Source organism: Manis pentadactyla, chromosome 13 (genome assembly GCF_030020395.1).
Source record: "Manis pentadactyla isolate mManPen7 chromosome 13, mManPen7.hap1, whole genome shotgun sequence".
Taxonomy (NCBI): domain Eukaryota; kingdom Metazoa; phylum Chordata; class Mammalia; order Pholidota; family Manidae; genus Manis; species Manis pentadactyla.
Window position 1 is genome coordinate 22,486,184 of NC_080031.1, and position 21,612 is coordinate 22,507,795.

At 37.5% G+C, this 21,612-nt stretch overlaps 1 pseudogene; it reads left to right on the plus strand.

Annotated features, from left to right (window-relative positions):
• Window positions 1-19,460: 19,460 nt before the first annotated feature.
• Window positions 19,461-20,379, plus strand: LOC118915928 (olfactory receptor 4C11-like; annotated as a pseudogene).
• The last annotated feature ends 1,233 nt before the right edge of the window (window positions 20,380-21,612 follow it).

The window sequence follows — 21,612 nt, forward strand, 5'->3', positions numbered from 1 at the left end:
AAAAAAGACTGTTGGGTGCATTTTCAGATGAATCAGCAAGTCTAAGAGATATTTGAGATACATGTAATATCTGAATAGGTATTATATATATGAATTATATTCAGCCATGAGAAAGAAGGAAATATTGCCATTTCTGACAATATGGATAGACACTGAGGGCATAAAGCTAAGTGACATAAGCTAAAGACAGACAAAATGCACATTGTGTCACTTAGTGATGCCGGGATTCTTGTTTGAAGAATCAAAGAATGAACTTCGCAAACACTCAAGGTAGGAGAGCAAGGCAGAGGCGTTTATTTACAGATAAAGTGAGAGGACAGAGATCCTGACTCAGGCCAGGAGGGCACAAGAGAGTCCCAGGGTGGTGCCCTGTCTAGGGGTTTTATGGCAGTTGAAAGGCAAAGGGCTAGGGATGACACCTGCTAAGTGGCCCCAAAATGTTTATCTTCGAAGAGACATTATTAACTTTCTTATTAGTCTTCCTGTTTATTTACAAGAAATGTAGTGCTCTGATTTCTTCCCAGGATAGCAGCTTCCTGGTCTGGGAGCATATCACTCAAAGCTGCCTGCTTTGCTCCCAAGGTGGGCTGAGTTATTGTCTGTTTGTTAAAGAGAATGTTAAGAAAGTTACTTTTGAACAAGTTGGGTTTTAAAATGCAGCCTTATTTTCAATATGGAATCCTTCCTGTTTGTTTTGGGCTTGCTGGTTATATTGCCCAGGTGGCAAATCACTTGACTAGGGCTGGAGGAAGAGAAGCAGCACCTGGGTAGAGTCAGAAGAACAAGCTGGGCCCCCCCAGCAGGCCAGAGCAAATCCCTCAATGGATTATCTTGCTTTGTTTTATCCAGAGGACTTCACCCTACTCTTTCTAAGCCCAGGGTCCCTGTCTCATTAGGAATGATATCTTAATAATTAAAAATGAAAGTCAATTTCATGTAAATACTAAGTAGAAAGTGGGTTGTCAGAGGCTGGAAGGTAGGAGGAATAGGGAAAGGTTGGTAAAAGTCATCAATTTTCAGCTGTAAGGTGAATAAAGTCCGAGGATCTAATGTATAATATGGTGACTGTATTTGATATAACTATCATATAATTGAAATTTGCTAAAGGAGTAGAACTTAAAAGATCTTTCTCTCTCACACACACACACACAGACATGCACACAAAGATAAACATATTAGGTCTTACATGTGTTGATTAACAGGATGGGGGAAATCCTTTCACAATAAAAAGGAAAAAAAAGATTGCTTTGAAATACCTAGGCTATGTCACACCATAATCTTGAGCCTATCTTAGGTATGAATAAAATACGAGAAAAGTCTAGTAGTGCTAGATCAGCCCTCCCCACCCTGCCCCCAGTGGATGCCTAGAGACAGATACAAGGTTGAGGTCAGGGTGAAGTACAAGGAGAGTGGACTGAACAGGAAGTCCCCTAGAAAGCCCTGTCACTCACAGCTTGTTTGGACCCCCAGTCTTTTCATAAGGCCCCATCCAAAACCTTCATATTGCTTACCACAGTGGTTGCACCAACTTACATTCCTATCAAAAGTGTAGGAGGGTTCTTATTTCTCCACATCCTTCCCAGCATTTATGTTTTGCCTTTTGGATAGTGGCCATTCTAACTGATGTGAGGTGGTATCTCATTGTGATTTTGATTTGCATTTCCCTGATAATTAGCAATGTGGAGCATCATTATGTGCCTGCTTGCCATCTGTATTTCTTTGGAGAAATGTGTGTTCTGGTCCTCCACCATTTTTTAATAGGGTTATTTCATATTTTTGGTGTTAAGGTCTATGAGTTCTTTATATACTTTGGATGTTAACCCCTTACCAGATGATTTGTTTATGAATATATTCTCCCATACTACTGCAGAACTACTTTGTTTTCTGCTGATAATGTCCTTTGCTGTACAGAAGCTTTTTAGTATTATGTAGTGCCACTTGTGCATTTTAAATTTTATTTCCCTAGCCTGAGGAGATGAATCCAGGAAAAAAATTGCTTATGCTTATGTTCAAGAGATTTTTACCTGTTCTTTCTTTTAAGAGTTTTGTGATTTCATGTCTTATATTCTGGTATTTAATGCATTGCAAGTTTACTTTTGTATGTGGAGTTGTCTATTAATCCAGTTTCACTCTCTTACATGTAGTTGTATAGTTTTCCCAGCACCAGTTATTGAAGAGGCTATCTATAATGTGTTCTTTCTTATGCAACAATAATAGTATTATACACAGAAGTAATAGCAGTATAACTCCATTTGGGTTCCAGGGTCTGATTCCAGTGTGTGTATGTTGTGGGAGGTGGTGTTCTCACACATAACACTATGCAATTCTCAAACACCAGCTGGTTGTGAGAGAATTCAACTCAATTCTGAGGCCATGTGCCTGGAGACAGCACCAGATTCCCCCAGAGGGCACCATCCTGCAGGACTGCCCTCCACCCCCACTCCAGACACCAGTCATAAGCCCCAGGCTCTTTCCTGTGCTTCTGACTCACTGGCTACAGGTTGGAGGTTCCAATGACCTCCCCATTAGAATCAATAAATTTGCTAGAGCACCTCTCAGAACTGGGGAAAATACTTACATTTACCAGTTTAATAAAGATACCATAAAGGACACAAGTTAACAGCCAGATGAAGAGACACACAGGGCAAAGTCCCCAGTAAAAGAGTTTCTGTGCTCATGGAGCTTGGGGCCTGGCTCGGTGGCACGTGGAGGTGTTCTGGCTCCCCAAGGACAGAAGCTCTGATTGAGAAGCAGGATCCAAGAGAGCAATAGGCTCTTTTTGGGGGTTTTGTAAGGGCTTCATGGCATAGTCACGACTGACTGAGTTATTGGCCATTGGTCTGATTCCTTTATCATTATGTATTGTCCTTTGTCTGTATTGAAGTCAATTTTGTCTGATACAAATACTAGTACTTCTGCTTTTTTCTCCCTATTATTTGCATGAAGTATTTTTCCATCCCTTCACTTTTTGTCTGTGTATGTCCTTGGTTCTGAAATGAGTCCCCTGCAGGCAGCATATAGAGGGGTCTTCTTTCTTCATCCATTCTGCCACTTTATTCCTTTGATTGGTGCATTCAGTCCATTTCCATTTAAGGTAATTATTGATAGGTATGCACTTGTTGCTATTTTATTGTTTTCTGGTTGTTTTTATAGCTTCTTTCTGTTCCTTTCTTTCTTTCTTAAACTCTTCTCTTGTTATTTGATTGTTTCCTTAGTTTTGTGATTGGAGTCCTCTTTTTAAATTTTTTTGTTTATCTATTATAGGCTTTATTGGTAATTATAAGTGCAAGGATAGCTTCCTAACTATATAGCAGTCTATATTCAATTGATGGTCGCCCAATTTCAAACCCAATATAAAAGTACTTTTTTCTACTTTCTCCTCCTCCACACTTTATATATTGGATGTCATATTCTGTATTTTTTGTATTCTTTGACTGATTTTGTGTACAGTAAGTTTTACTACTTTTGTTTTTAATAGAAGATACCATAAAGGTTTCAAGTTAACAGCCAGATGAAGAGATACATAGGGCAAAGTCCTCAGGAAAGAAGTTTCTTTCCTTATGGGGCTTGGGGCCTGGCTTGGTGGTTTTAATTTTGTACTTGCTTGTTCAGTAATTGGTCTACTATCTTTACTGTGGCTTTATTTTTATTGGTGAAAGCTATATAAGCTTAGAAACATTTCTCTCTACAGAAGTCCGTTTATCATATCCTGTAATGCTGGCTTAGTGGTTGAAAATAACTTCAGCCTTCATTTATCTGGGAAATGTTCAATCTCTGCTTCAAATCTGAATGATTATCTTGCTGGGTAGGGGATTCTTGGTTTAAGGTCCTTCTGTTTCAATACATTAAATATTTCATGCCACTCCCTCTGGCCTGTAAGTTTCTGCTGAGAAGTCTGCTGATAGCCTGATGGGGTTTCCCTTATAAGTAATCTTTTTCTCTCTCTCTGGCTGCTTTCAGTACTATCTCGTTATCCTTAATCTTTGTAATTTTAATTATTGTATTTCTTGATGTAGTCTTCCTTGGTTCCTTTTGTTAGGTGCTCTCTGAGCTTCCATGACATGAGTGTGTATTTCCTTCTCTAGATTGGGGAAGTTTTCAACAATTATCTCCTCAAAGTGACTCTCTACTCCTTTGTCTCTCTTTTCCTTTTGGTTCCCTTAAAATGCATACATTGTTTTATTAGGAGTTGTCACACAGCTCTATTATCATTCTTTACATTCCTAGAGACTCTTTTTCTCTCTGTTCCTCAGCTTTGATGTGTTCCTGTTCTGTAGTTTCCATCTCCTTGATTGTTTTCTCTACTTGCAACAATTAATTTTGGGCTCTCATGGCTCTAGCTCTCAGGAAATCTACAGTGTGCTTCCAGAAAAGGCTTAATAATGATAAGAAGAGAGAAGTTCTCTCTGTGACATGAGCCCACAGGTTAACTGCATCACAGGATCCCTCACTGGAATTGTGCCACCTTGCTATTCACATGACATTCAGCTTTCTTAGAAACTCAGGTTCAGACAAATGGGACTTACAGATGTTTAAGTTCCAAGTGCAGGGAACCAATTCTCCATTCAAATAAAAAAATGGGTTTTTCTCAGACATGTCTCTCCAGAATACCTGTTCTAAGACAAAGTTTTTCTATCAGAGGGGATAATTAATTCCTGGGATGAGAAGTAGCAACTACAAGATAAGGTCCTTTATGAAAACATCTTTAAATATCCATGCAATGGAAGATGAAAATATTTCTGTTGATCGCATCTCAAAGCAATATTCATCATCTGTGAAATGACCCATTTCAATGTATTTCTTTCACACTTTCTGCCTCTTGCCTAGGGACCAGAGCCAATAATTGAAGATCATTTATCCACAGTGTTCCAAATGAATTCATTCTAAATTCAAATCTAAGGTTTTATGAAAATTTTTGAGACTTTAAACTAGAAGGAAAAGTTTTGATTTATGAAACCACTTTCTTAGCAACTGTTGATTTGATGTTGAATAATCATAATAGTGTTTTTCTGAGTGTGTCGTATCTTTCATACTGAAAGTTAATTAACCCAAGAACAGCTCAGCTGAAAGATGGGATTGTTTCTAAACACGCTCAACCAGTATTCAGATCATCTAAGTTAATAAGGTAAGTTTTTCAATGGTGCTAACGCATCCCAAAGATTTTTACTTCATATATATATATATATATATAATCATTGCTTCATATATATATATGAATATATTATATATATATTACTTCATATATATATATAATCATTATGTTTTTACACCTTTCAAATATGTAATAGAATATTTCATCCTCACCCTAATTCTTCAAAAAATAGTTGGTAAATATTATTCACCTAATTTGAGAGGTGAAAAACTTCAAACTCATGGAGATTAAGCAAATTGTATGGACTTGATTGCTAATACCAGACGCCATTCTTTTGCTATGAGAAGTCTCCATTAATAATCAGTATTAATCATTAGAAGGAAAACAAAATGTAAATACACTTCTCACACAGAAAATACATAAATAAGATTAACAAAAACATAAATTATTGGGTGTTTATTCAAAGCACAAATAGAAAACCATTTCTGGTAACAATAGTTATGGATAATTGAGTTCACATGCCTTTTTTAAAATAAAATTGGAGGTGATGCTTCCTGAGCTTATTACACAGGATATTTCCTGTGTTATCACTCTAAATGTAATTTCTATGTAATTTCCTAGGTGCATACACAGTTTAAAAGCTGCATAAAACTCCCGTGTGTGTCTACAGCAATGTGGTGGATATAAATCTACTTAATCAATTCTGAAAATACCTGTTAAATGGATATTATTAAGCTTGATTTATAAATTAGGAAACAAGAATGTAACGTGCTAGAAATGTACCCCAGATAAAAAAAGATGCAAATGGAAAAAATGAGGAATCTACTATGACCTTTTAGATTTTCAAACCAAACACTTGACCGGTGTGGTAGTTATCTTTACCATTTTACAGACGTTTTAGTTTGGAGGAGGACTGGAGTAGGGAAAACTGCATCTGAGGGAAAAGTCAGGATAAAAGGACATTTCAGTGAATTCAATACTACATTTTACTTGATTCAGGGGAGTTCAAACATGTAATTGTGCATATGCATGTGTGTGTATATGTGTGTATGTATTTTTTATTTTTTATTAAGGTATGATTGATATACACTCTTATGAAGGTTTCACATAAAAAACAATGTAGGGGAGGCAGCGCCAACATGGCAGCGTGAGTAGGACAGTGGGAATCTCCTCCCAAAAACATATATACTTTTGAAAATAGAACAAACACAACTAGTCCTAAAAGAGAGACCAGAAGACGCAGGACAGTGGCCAGACTGCAGCTACACCAGCGAGAACCCAGCGACTGGTGAAAGGGGTAAGATACAAGCCCCGGCCCGGCAGGACCCGAGCGCCCCTCCCCCCAGCTCCCGGCGGGAGAAGAGGAGGCAGAGCGGGAGGGAGACGGAGCCCAGGACTGCTGAACACCCAGCCCCAACCACCCGCACCAGAGCACAGACACACTGCGTGGGCAGGGGGGCCTGGATACTGGGAAAACAGGGCAACAAGACCTCTGAGTGGGTGCCGAAGCTGATGCCCCTGTGACAAAGAAAAGCGGGGGCATTTTGAAAGTCTTATATGGACAGGGACTTAACAGCTTGACGGAAACAACACAGGTCATAGTCCAGCAGCTGGAAATTACAGGGAAAACCGGGAGCACTAACCCCCTGGGCAACAGCTCTGAAACCCCTCACGGCGGTAAACAGCCAAATAGCCCCCCTGTCCATTACCCTTCCAGGCGCTACGAAGGCAGAGAAGCAGCCAGAGACAAACTCTGCTCAAAGAAAGGGAAATTCCTCCCTTCCAGAGAGGCAAGACACAAAGACCCAGTCTACACGCAATTACCCAACACAAGCCACTAGGGGACGCAGTTGTCCCAGTAAAGAAAGGCCAGAAGCAAGTGAAAATTTTGGCCCTCCCAGCTGACAGTCAATAGAACCTGTCAACATGAAAAGGCAAAAAAATATGATCCAGACAAGACTAACCCAGACAGCTTCGGCATCTGCTACATCTTACCCTGAGAAGGAACCTGGGAAGATAGATTTCGCCAGTCTTCCTGAAAAAGAATTGAAAACAAAAGTCATAACCATGCTGATGGACTTGCAGAGAAATATGCAAGAACTAAGGAAGGAGAACACAGAAATAAAACAAGCTCTGGAAGGACTTCAAAACAGAATGGACGAGAAGCAAGAGAACATTAATGGACTAGAAAACAGAGAACAGGAACGCAGAGAAGCTGATGCAGAGAGAGATAAAAGGATCTCCAGGAATGAAAGAATTTTAAGAGAGCTGAGTGAACAATCAAAAAGGAATAATATACGCATCATCGGAATACCAGAAGGAGAAGAGGGAGAAAAAGGGATAGTAAGTGTCTTTGAAGAAATAATTGCTGAAAATGTCCCCAAACTAGGGGAAGAAATGGTCTCTCAGACCACAGAGGTACACAGAACTCGGATGACAAGGTATCCACGGAGGGCAACACCAAGACACATAATAATTAAAATGGCGAAGATCAAAGAGAAGGAAAAAATATTAAAGGCAGCAGAGAGAAAAAAAAGGTTAAATATAAAGGAAAACCCATCAGGCTATCATCAGACTTCTCAACAGAAACCCTACAGGACAGAAGAGAATGGCATGATATACTTAATGCAATGAAACAGAAGGGCCTCAAACCAAGACTACTGTATCAAGCACGAATATCATTTAAATATGAAGGAGGGATTAAACAATTCCCAGACAAACAAAAATTGAGGGAAATTGCCTCCCACAAACCACCTCTACAGGGCATCCTACAGGGACTGCTCTAGATGGGAGCACTCCTAAAAAGAGCACAGAACAAAACACCCAACATATGAAGAAGGGAGGAGGAGGAATAAGAAGGGTGAGAAATAAAGAATCATCACACCGTATTTATAATAGCTCAACAAGCGAGTTAAGTTAGACAGTAAGATAGTAAAGAAGCTAACCCTGAACCTTTGGTAAATACAAACTTAAAGCCTGCAATGGCAATAAATTCATAACTTTCAATAATCATCCTAAATGTAAATGGGCTGAATGCACCAATCAAAAGACACAGAGTAATAGAATGGATAAAAAAGCAAGATCCATCCATATGCTGCTTACAAGAGACTCACCACAAACCCAACGACACGCACAGACTTCAAGTCAAGGGATAGAAAAAGATATTTCAAGCAAACAACAGAGAGAAGAAAGCAGGTGTTGCGATTCTGGTATCAGAGAAAACAGACTTCAAAATAAAGAAAGTAACAAAAGACAAAGAAGGACATTACATAATGATAAAGGGCTCAGTCCATCAAGAGGACATAACCGTTATAAATACATATGCACCCAATACAGGAGCACCAACATATCTGAAACAAATATTAATAGAACTAAAGGAGGAAATAGAATGCAATGCATTCATTCTAGGAGACTTCAACACACCACTCACTCCAAAGGACAGATCCACCAGACAGAAAATAAGTGAGGACACAGAGGCACTGAACAACACACTAGAACAGATGGATCTAATAGACATCTACAGAACTCTACATCCACAAGCAACAGGATACACATTCTTCTCAAGTGCACATGGAACATTCTCCAGAATAGACCACATACTAGGCCACAGAAAGAGCCTCAGTAAATTCCAAAAGATTGAAATCCTACCAACCAACTTTTCAGACCACAAAGGCATTCAACCAGAAATAAACTGTTTAAAGAAAGCAAAAAGGCTCACAAACACATGGAGGCTAAACAACACGCTTCTAAATAATCAGTGGATCAATGACCAAATCAAAATGGAGATCCAGCAATATATGGAAACAAATGACAACAACAACACTAAGCCCCAACTTCTGTGGGACACACCAAAGCAGTCTTTAGAGGAAAGTATACAGCAATCCAAGCATATTTAAAAAAGGAAGAACAAGCCAAAATGAATGGTCTAATGTCACAATTATCAAAATGGAAAAAGAAGAACAAATGAGGCCTAAGGTCAGCAGAAGGAGGGACATAATAAAGATCATAGAAGAAATAAATAAAATTGAGAAGAATAAAACAATAGCAAAATCAATGAAAACAAGAGCTGGTCCTTCGAGAAAATAAACTAAATAGATAAGCCTCTAGCCAGAATTATTAAGAGGAAAAGAGAGTCAACACAAATCAACAGTATCAGAGACAAGAAAGGAAAAATCACGACGGACAACACAGAAATACAAAGAATTATTAGAGAATACTATGAAAATGTATATGCTAACAAGCTGGGAAAACTAGGAGAAATGGACAACTTCCTAGAAAAATACAACCTTCCAAAACTGACCCAAAAAGAAACAGAAAATCTAAAAAGACCAATTACCAGCAACAAAATAGAAGCGGTAATCAAAAAACTACCAAAGAAAAACAGCCCCGGGCCAGATGGATTTACCTCAGAATTTTATCATACATACAGGGAAGACATAATACTCATTCTCCTTAAAGTTTTCAAAATAAAGAAGAGGTGGGGATACTCCCAAACTCATTCTATGAAGCTAACATCACCCTAATACCAAAACCAGGCAAAGACACCACCAAAAAAGAAAACTACAGACCAATATCCCTGATGAACATAGATGCAAAAATACTCAACAAAATTCTAGCAAACCGAATTCAGACATACATCGAAAGGATTGTACACCATGAACAAGTGGGATTCATCCTAGGGATGCAAGGATGGCACAACATTTGAAAGTCCATCAACATCATCCACCACATCAACAAAAAGAAAGACAAAAAACCCATGATCATCTCCATAGATGCTGAAAAAGCATTTGACAAAGTTCAACATCCATTCATGATAAAAACTCTCAGCAAAATGGGAATAGAAGGCAAGTACCTCAACATAATATAGGCCATCTATGAAAAACCCACAGCCAACATTATATTGAACAGCGAGAAGCTGAAAGCATTTCCTCTGAGATCGGGAACTAGACAGGGATGCCCACTCTCCCCACTGTTATTTAACATAGTACTGGAGGTTCTAGCCACGGCAATGAGACAAAACAAAAAAATACAAGGAATCCAGATTGGTAAAGAAGTTAAACTGTCACTATTTGCAGGTGACATGATACTGTACATAAACAACCATAAAGACTCCACCCCAAAACTACTAGAACTGACATTGGACTACAACAAAGTTGCAGGATACAAAATCAACACACAGAAATCTGTGGCTTTCCTATACACTAACAATGAACCAAGAGAAAGAGAAATCAGGAAAACAACTCCATTCACAATTGCATCAAAAAAAATAAAATAACTAGGAATAAACCTAACCAAAGAAGTGAAAGACTTATACTCTGAAAACTACAAGTCACTCTTAAGAAAAATTAAAGGGGCCACTAACAGATGGAAACTCATCCCATGCTCATAGCTAGGAAGAATTAATATCGTCTAAATGGCCATTCTGCCCAAAGCAATATGCAGATTTGATGCAATCCCTGTGAAACTACCAGCAGCATTCTTCAATGAACTGGAACAAATAATCCAAAAATTCATATGGAACCACCAAAGACCCTGAATAGCCAAAGCAATCCTGAGAAAGAAGAATAAAGTAGGGGGGATCTCACTCCCCATCTTCAAGCTCTATTATAAAGCTATAGTAATCAAGACAATTTGGTACTGGCACAAGAGCAGAGCCACAGACCAATGAAACAGACTAGACAATCCAGACATTAACCCAGACATATATGGTCAATTAATATTTGATAAAGGAGCCATGGACATACAGTGGTGAAATGACAGTCTCTTCAACAGATAGTGCTGGCAAAACTGGACAGCTACATGTAGGAGAATGAAACTGGACCATTGTCTAACCCCATATACAAAAGTAAACTCAAAATGGACCAAAGACCTGAATGTAAGTCATGAAAATATTAAACTCTTGGAAAAAAACATAGGCAAAAACCTCTTAGACATAAACATGAGTGACCACTTCTTGAACATATCTCCCCGGGCAAGGAAACGACAGCAAAATGAACAAGTTGGACTATATTAACCTGAAAATATTCTGTACAGCAAAAGACACCATCAATAGAACAATAAGGAACCCTACAGTATGGGAGAATATATTTGAAAATGACACATCTGATAAAGGCTTAACATCCAGAATATATAAAGAGCTCAGACACCTCAAGAAACAAAAAACAAATAACCCATTCAAAAAATGGGCAGAGGAACTGAACAGATGGTTCTCCACAAAAGAAATACAGATGGCCAACAGACACATGAAAAGATGCTCCACATCGCTAATTATCAGAGAATTGCAAATTAAAACTACAATGAGGTATCACCTCACACTAGTAAGGATGGCTGCCATCCAAAAGACAAACAACAACAAATGTTAGCGAGGCTGTGAAGAAAGGGGAACCCTCCTACACTGCTGGTGGGAATGTAAGTTAGTTCAACCATTGTGGAAAGCAGTATGGAGGTACATCAAAATGCTCAAAAGAGACATACTATTTGACCCAGGAATTGCACTCCTAGGAATTTACCCTAAGAATGCAGTAATCAACTATGAGAAAGACCAATGCACACCTATGTTTATCGCAGCACTATTTACAATAGCCAAGAATTCTAAGCAACCTAAATGTCCATCTATATGTGAATGGATAAAGAAGATGTGGTACATATACACAATGGAATACTACTCAGCCATAAGAAAAGGGCAAATCCTACCTTTTGCATTAACATGGATGGAGCTGGAGGGTATTATTTTCAGTGAAACAAGCCAAGCAGAGATAGAGAAATACCAAATGATTTCACTCATCTGTGGAGTATAAGAACAAAGGAAAAACTGAAGGAACAAAACAGCAGCAGAATCACAGAACTCAAGAATGGACTAACAGGTACCAAAGGGAAAGGGACTGGGGAGGATGGGTGGGTAGGGTGGGATAAGGGGGCGGGGAAAGTGGAGGGTATTAAGATTAGCATCCATAGGGGGGTGGGAGAAAGGGGAGGGCTGTACAACACAGAGAAGAGAAGTAGTGATTCTACAACATTTTACTACGCTGATGGAAAGTGACTGTAAAGGAGTATATAGGGGGGACCTGGTATAGGGGAGAGCCTAGTAAACAAAGTATTCGTCATGTAAGTGTAGATTAATGATTAAAAAAAAAAAGAAAATAGCAATTCCTGTGTAGTGACCTCCAATGAGTTCTACACAATGATATAAAGGCATGTAAAAGTGCAGGCAAAGTGTCTGTTTGTGTTTATACAGAGGATCAAAGCCTAATTTGGCAACCCAGAAAATGAACTAAGATACGATATGAAAAAGAACTTCCAACATCAGCACTCTCGGGAAGACTCATGCCAGAAGATGATCAGCAAAAAAATCCCAACAAAGATCCACGCACTGCCACAGGTGTAGATGCACTCATCCCACCAATTCCTGGACTTGCCATGGGAATGATGAAGGAGACATCTAAGCTGTCCTGTGCATACAGTAAAACAGCAAACTTGACTGGATCTGTACTGTTGGAACTCAACCAAGAATTAGGAGAAGTGCAAATTGTAGCACTCCAAAATCTTACAACCACAGACTATTTACCGTTAAAAGAACATATGTGATGTGAACAGTCCCCAGGAATGGGTTGTTTTAATTTATCTGAATTCTCTCAGACTGTTCAAGTTCAGTTGGACAATATCCACCGTATCATAGTTAAGCTTTCACAAATGCCTAAGGTGCCTAACTGGTTTTCTTGGTTTCACTGGAGATGGCTGGTAATTACAGGTATGCTTTGGTTAGGTAACTATATTCCTATTATGTTAATGTGTGTGCACAATTTAATTAGTAGTTTAAAACCTATCCATGCTGAAGTTACTCTACAAGAATATATGTGAAAGAAATCATCAATCTTCCCAGGTTTTCTTCTGCCTGCTTCTTCTATAGCTTTTCTTCTTCCTACCTAATTGCAACCCTTAAATAGAATTTGTGCCACATGTCGAATTTACCGAGTATCATAATTCTTCCAAGTGGTAAAGACGCCTCAAGACAAATGCTGGGCATAGAAGCCACAGGGCATAAATATGCAAAGAAGTAAAAAGCTAACCTTTTCAAACAATAAGGCTTCTCTCTCACTTACCAACTTCACATTTCCCTGTATGGCCCCAGAAGATGACTGGTTAGCCAGAGATGGGTAAGATTCCTCAAGGGAGGAACAACCTAAGACAGACACAGTCGCAGGGGAGCCATCTGGTGAGAAAATGGGGATCAGCAGAGGTGAGGCTTAGAACCTCACCCCCCCTGTTCTGATATAAATCTTCTGCATACGTGGATGTTTTATTGCCCTTGTCTAGCTCGGATTAACACATAGTTTACAGGCACACACCTGATCATTTACATTTGCTCTCTTACAACACTAAACTATGTTTTCTACCTTTTTCTCGTATCTACCTACCACTTCAGCATTTTATTAAAAATAGTAATAACAAAGAGAGAAATGTGGTATCCACATATAAATCAAGTATAAAAATCAAATGAATATTCATATTTGAACTATTTATAGTTCATAATGCATGAACAAAACTGAAAGCTTCTGTGATGACTGCCCTTGTAATGTTCACCATGTAACTTATTCACTATGTAAGAATTTGTACTACATGTAAGAACTTGTTCGTTATGCATAAGAAGATTGGAGACTGACGAAAATTAGGCTTTGGGTGGATTAATGATTGTGCATTGAGCATTGATCCCCCTATACAGAATTGTATTGTTGTTAACAACCATTTGATCAATAAATATGAGAGATACCCTCACAAAAAAAATACATATATATATATATATATAAACACCCTTCCTATTGTAAAAAAAAATAAGTAACCGGGATGTAATGTATAGCATAAGTAATATAGTCAAAATATTGTAACAACTTGGTGTGGTGATAACTGGTACCTAAAATTATCATGTATATAAATGTTGAATCACTATGTTGTACACCTGAAACTAATGTAATACTGTGTGTCAACTACCCTTCAATAAAAAATAATTATCCAGGAAAAAAAAAAAGACAAAAAAGAAAAAACAATGTGGTTACTACATTCACCCACATTATCAAGTCCCCACCCATACCCCAATGCAGTCACTATCAGTCAGTGAAGCAAGTTACTGGAGATCTACTATGTCCCTTCTCTGTGATACACTGTTCTCCCCATGATCCCCCACACCATGCATACTAAACATCATACCCCTCAGTCCCCTTCTCCCTCCCTCCCCAGCTGCCCTGCCACACCCCTTCTCTTTGGTAACCACTAGTTCATTCTTGGAGTCTCTGAGTCTGCTGCCATTTTGTTCCTTCTGTTTTGCTTCATAGTTATACTCCACAAATGAGGGAAATCATTTGATATTTGTCTTTCTCCGCCTGGCTTATTTCACTGAGCAAAATGTCCTCCAGCTCCATCCATGTTGTTGCAAATGGTAGGATTTGTTTTTTTTCTTATGGCCGAATAGTATTCCATTGTATATGTGTACTACATCTTCTGTATCCATTCATCTACAGGTGGATACTTAGGTTGCTTCCATATCTTGGCTATTGTAAAAAGTGCTACGATGAACATAGGGGTGCATATGTCTTTTTGAATCTGAGAAGTTGTATTCTTTGGGTATATTAAAAGGAGTGGGAATATGAGGTCAAATGGTATTTCTATTTTTAGTTTTTTGTGAAACTTCCATATTACTTTCCACAATGGTTTAACTTGTTTACATTCCCAGCAGCAGTGTAGGCATGTTCCCCTTTCTCCGCATCCTCGCCAACATTTGTTGTTCTTAGTCTTTTCAATGCTGGCCATCCTTACTGGTGGGAGATGATATCTCCTTGTGGTTTTAATTTGCATTTCCCTGATACTTAGTGATGTGGAGCATCTTTTCATGTGCCTGCTCGCAATCTGAATTTCTTATTTGGAGAACCATCTCTTCCTATCCTCTGCCCATTTGTTAATCGGGTTATTTGCTTTTTGCGTGTTGAGATGTGTAAGTTCTTTATATATTTTGGATGTTAACCCATTGTCGGATATGTCATTTACAAATATATTCTGCCATACTGTAGCATGCCTTTTTGTTTTGTTGATGATGTCCTTTGCCGTACAAAAACTTTTTAGTTTGATGTACTCTGATGAGTTCATTTTTGCTTTTGTTTCCCTTTCTTGAGGAGAAGCGTTCAGGAAGAAGTTGCGCATGCTTATATTCAGGAGATGTTTCCCTGTGTTATCTTCTAAGAGTTTTATGGTTTCATGACTTACATTCAAGTCTTTAATCCATTTCGAGTTTACTTTTGTGTATGGGGTTAAACAATAATCCAATTTCATTCTCTTGCATGTAGCTGTCTAGTTTTGCCAACACCAGCTGTTGAAGAGGCTGTCATTTCCCCATTGTATATCCATGGCTCCTTTATCATATATTAATTGACCATATATGGTTGAGTTTATATCAGGGCTCTCTTGTCTATTCCTTTGGTCTATGGGTCTGTTCTTGTGCCAGTACCAACTTGTCTTGATTACTGTGACTTTGTAGTATAGCTTGGAGGTTAGGAGCATAATTCCCCCTGCTTTATTCTTCCTTCTCAGGATTGCTTTGTTTATACCAGGTCTTTTGTGGTTCCATATGAATTTTAGGATGATTTTCTCTAGTTTGTTGAAGAATACTGTTGGTATTTTGATAGGCCTTGCATTGAGTCTATAGTTTGCTTTAGGCATGATGGCCATTTTGACAATATTAATTCTTCCTATCCATGAGCATGGGATGTGTTTCCATTTATTGGTATCTTCTTTAATTTCTCTCATGACTGTTTTGCAGTTTTCAGAGTATAGGTCTTTCACTTCCTTGGTTAGGTTTATTCCTAGGTATTTTATCTTTTTGATGCAATTGTTAATGGAATTGTTTTCCGGATTTCTCTCTCTGCTAGTTCATTGTTTGTGTATAGGAATGCCACAGATTTCTGTGTATTAATATTGTATCCTGCAACTTTGCTGAAATCAGATATTAAATCTAATAGTTTTCGAGTGGATTCTTTAGGGTTTTTTTAATGTACAATACCATATCATCTGCAAATAGGGACAGTTTATCTTCTTCCTTGCCAATCTGGATGCCTTTTATTTCTTTGTGTTGTCTGATTGCCATGGCTAGGACCTCCAGTACTATGTTAAATAACAGTGGGGAGAGTTTGCATCCCTGTCTTGGTCCTGATCTTAAAGAGAAAGCTTTCAGCTTCTCATTGTTAAGGATAATGTTGGCTGTGGGTTTGTCATATATGGCTTTTATTTTGTTGAGGTATTTGCCCTCTTTACACATTTTGTTGAGAGTTTTTATCATGAATGGATGTTGAATTTTGTCAAATGCTTTTGCAGCATCTATGGACATGATCATGTTGTTTTTGTCCTTCTTTTTGTTGATGTGGTGGATGATGTTGATGGATTTTCGAATGTTGTACCATCCTTGCATCCCTGGCATAAATGCAACTTGATCATGATGGATGATCTTTTTTATGTATTTTTTAATTCACTTTGCTAATATTTTGTTGGGTATTTTTGCATCTATGTTCATCAGGGATATTGGTAGGTAATTTTCTTTTTTTGTGGTGTCTTTGCCTGCTTTTGGTATTAGAGTGATGATGGCCTCATAGAATTAGTTTGGAAGTATTCCCTCCTCTTCTGTTTTTTGGAAAAGTTTAAGGAGAATAGGTATTAAGTCTTCACTAAATGTTTGATAAAATTCAGTGGGGAGATCATCTGGATCAGGAGTTTTTTCTTAGGTAGATTTTTTATTACAAGTTCAATTTTGTTGCTGGTAATTGGTCGTCTGTTCAGATTTTCTGTTTCTTCCTGGGTGAGCCTTGGAAGGTTGTATTTTTCTAGAAAGTTGTCCATTTCTTCTAGATTATCCAGTTTGTTAGCGTATAATTTTTCATAGTATTCTGTAATAATTCTTTGTATTTCTATGGTGTCTGTAGTGATTTTTCCTTTCTCATTTATGATTCTGTTTATGTGTGTAGACTCTCTTTTTTTCTTGATAAGTCTGGCTAGGGGTTTATGTATTTTGTTTATTTTCTCGAAGAAACAGCTCTTGCTTTCATTGATTCTTTCTATTGTTTTATTCTTCTCAATTTTATTTATTTGTGCTCTAATCTTTATTATGTCCATCCTTCTACTGACTTTGGGACTCATTTGTTGTTCTTTTCCTAGTTTCATTAATTGTGAGTTTAGACTGCTTATATGGGATTGTTCTTCTTTCTTGAGGTAGGCCTGCACTGCAATATACTTTCCTCCTAGCACAGCCTTGGCTGTGTCCCATAGATTTTGTGGTGTTGAATTATTGTTGTCATTTGTCTCCATATATTGCTTGATCTCTGTTTTTATTTGATCATTGATCCATTGGTTATTTAGGAGCATGTTGTGAAGCCTCTGTTTGTTTGTGGGATTTTTCATTTTCTTTGCAAAATTTATTTCTAGTTTCATAGCTTTGTGATCTGAGAAACTGGTTGGTACAATTTCAATATTTTTGAATTTACTGAAGCTCTTTTTGCGGCCTAGTTTATGATCTATTCTTGAAAATGTTCCATTTGCACTTGAGAAGAATGTGTATTCTGTTGTTGCTTTTGGGTGTAGAGTTCTGTAGATGTCTGTTACGTCCATTTGTTCTATTGTGTTGTTCAGCGCTTCTGTGTCCTTTCTTATTTCTGTCTGGTGGATCTGTCCTTTGGAGTGAGTGGGTGCTGAAGTCTCCTAGAATGAATGCATTACATTCTATTTCCCCTTTTAATTCTGTTAGTATTTGTTTCACATATGTAGGTGCTGCTGTGTTGGGAGCATAGATATTTATAGTGGTTTTATTTTCTTGTTTGATTGACCCCTTTATCATTATGTAATGTCCATCTTTGTCTCTTGTTACTTTCTTTGTTTTGAAGTCTATTTTGTCTGATACAAGTATTGCAACTCCTCCTTTTTGTCTCTCCATTAGTTGCATGAAATATCTTTTCCCATCCCTTCACTTTTAGTCTGTGTATGTCTTTGGGTTTAAAGTGAGTCTCTTGCAGGCAGCATATAGATGGGTCTTGTTTTTTTATTCATTCAGTGACTCTATGTCTTTTGATCATTGCATTCAGTCCATTTACATTTAGGGTGATTGTCAGCAATATATGTCAACAGTCTTTTATTGTAAAGATTACTCTATTCAACATAAGTGAAAATGATAATCTAATTGGAAGTTTAATTTGAATATATTTAACTATGAATGAAATTAAACATCTTTCTTTATGAGCATATTATTTATAATTGGTTCTTTTCCCCATTATTCATTTTTTTGTGTGTGTTTTTAAGATAGCAGTGTGAAATCCATTGATCCTTGAAAATTATGCTTTTATCTGGAATGTGAGTTGTAAGTATATTTTACCAGTTTGACACTAAAATTTGTTATGGACTATGCTACTGTTTGGAGAATATAAAGGTACATAAACAAGGCATCCACTGTTTGGCACATAGTCAGACATTAATAAATATTAATTCTCTTTTTATTTCTATCTTTTCTTACTTGAAATCAGAGTACATCATGGTCAAAATAAATATCACAAGAATACTACTGAAAATTTTAGTTATGATTTGGAGCTTTCTGAGCTCATTTCTCAACTCCTGGTGCTTAACAGTGAACCATAAATTTAAAAGATTGTTCTGATTTACAGCAAATTTTCTTCCTGTATTTCTCCTTTGTTTTAGTCTCAATGACTCTATGTATTAATAAGGCATGTTGAAAGACTCAGAAAAACAATGAATGGGGAAAGGATTTGCCTTTATACAACATAGTATAGTAAAAAAGTACAATGTTGAATACAGCTGAATTTAACCCTAAATAACTAGGGAGGAGGAGAGGTAAAATGAAAGGAAATAAACTTGGTCATAGCAACACATTTAAGGAAGTCTCTAGATGGACTGGGCCAACCGGTAGGGTCTTCATTGTTAAAATTTTATGTGTATTGTGTCTATCTCCACCCACACCTCATCTCCTGTATGTGTGAATGTGTTTAGGTTTATTAAGAAAGACTTATCTATCTATCTATATATATATATATATATATATATATATATATATATATTTGGAAGAGTATTTTATAACTGAACTTGGTTCAAGGAATGTAAAAGCATATTGTGTAATATATACAATATGCAATCAGGTAAACATATCAAATTGATTTTAAGAATTCCATACTATTCAGATAAAAACAGTATACAGCAGGTAAGTAATTACCCATTGATAAGTGATCTAACATTTTGACCTCCAGATATGTCTTCATATCATAAAATTTTTCTTTTTCCCTTGGGAGATTATTTTTAACCTTTTCTTTCTCCATCAACTAAAATGACACAACAAAATAGCAGCGTAACTGAATTCATACTCTTAGGACTGACACAGGATCCTATCAGGCAGAAAATGGTCTTTGTAAACTTCTTCGTATTCTGTGAAGGAACAATAGTGGGAATTTGCTTGTTATTGTGACCATCAAGTCCAGCCGAACACTTGGGAGCCCCATGTACTTCTTCCTGTTTTATTTGTCCTTTGCTGATTCCTACTTTTCAACTTCCACAGACCCTAGACTAATTGTGGATGCTCTCTCTGCAAAGAAAGTATCTTATAATGAGTGCATGACTCAAGTCTTTGCACTACATTTATTTGGCTGCATGGAGATCTTTGTTCTTGTCCTCTTGGACATTGATCGCTATGTGGCCATCTGCAATCCCTTGCAGTACTCAACCATCATGAGATGGCAGGTCTGCATCATTCTGATTGTTCTTGCATGGATTGAGTCTTTTATACATTCTATGGCTCAAATTATCCTGGCCTTGAAGTTGCCTTTCTGTGGACCCAATTTGATTGATCATTATTGCTGTGATATGCAGCCCTTGTTGTAGCTTGCATGCACGTACATTTATGTGATCAACCTACTGGTGGTGTCTAATAGTGGGGCCATTTGCTCATTCAGTTTTGTGATTCTGATGATCTCATACATTGTCCTCTTACATTCTCTGTGAAACCACAGTGCAGAAGGGAGGAAAAAAGCTCTCTCCACTTGCACTTCCCACATCACTGTAGTGATCTTATTCTTTGGTCCCTGTATATTCATCTATACACATCCCCCAACCACTTTCCCCATAGAAAAGATGGTGTCCATATTTTACACTATTGAGACACCCTTCCTCAACCCCGTCATCTGCACACTGAGGAATGCAGAAGTGAAAAATGCATGAGATAGCTGTGGCATATCAAAACAACCTCTGATAGCAAAAGATGAACTGCGGGCCTTGGTTGAGTACTTGCTGAGTCATGGTTTGACTGAATCTCAACAGATCAATATCACAGTGTGTATCCTGACTCCCCCCTGCATTCAACTACAATGCACCTGACCTCCTTACTTTTTTCTGTGTTTCTGTCCTCAAACTAGTAGCTTTCCTAAAATCCTCAACCTGACTCCCTATTTTCCTGAGAGTTCAATACTGGCATTGCTGAATGTGAAATACAATTCCCTATACAGTATACTCTCTAGTATGATAGAAAGAAAGAAAAAAATATATATATATAATCACAGCAGCTCAAATATGTGAGGATTCATAAATTAAGTGTAGCTGGTTTGCTATGATTTATAATTCCCTCCAGAACACTTTTGAAATAAGGTGTCCTGCTTTCTCTTGAACACTTGCAAAGCAAAGGAACTCACTTTGTTTATCAAGAAGTTCATTTCATTTTATCATTAATTTAGCCTTGAAATATTCCATACTACTGTATCAAAGACTTTTTAATATAATGGTATTCTATTATAGTTCTCATTGCTTTCTTTAGCTCTTAAGGTAAATGAGACTTATGTATGGGATTTTTTAACTGTAGTGTTACAAAGGCCTTGACATTCAGCTACTCCTATGATTGGTGTATAGGGACTACAACAATGAAATTCTGTAACTCTCAGAATTAAAAAGTAACGGAATGCACATTTTAAAGACTAAATAATAATTAAAAATACACCAGAATTACTGCATACCTTTTGAGATAGAAGTACTTAAAGGTACTTTAAAATAACCTGGTTTGATGAGAAGAAAAGTGATAACACTATTCTATGGGAAGTTGGAATATGTGAGGGAAATGAAGGAAAGCACCATAGGCATGCGGGTAGTGATCACTGACACTTGTCTTCAGTCAGTGGACTTAGAGAGAACCCACTGTTTTAGCCCATTATTGTCACCTTCTTTCTCTACCTGTACATTCCTAATAAAGGTGTCATATAGATTGACATGTTATAATTGCTAACATATGACATGTGACAGAACAGATTAACAGCTGTACCATGGCTGTGCATGCTAGAGGTTGTATCATGATCAGTTAACATTTGTTGATTTCAGTGTATTGAAGTACCACCCCCTTAGTAATTGTTATAAGGTTTCATTTCATTTCTAGGATTTTTGCAACTATTTAATTGGAAAACTTTAGCAATACCAATATTGTCTTGACAAAGAATTTTTTATTACTCCCCTCT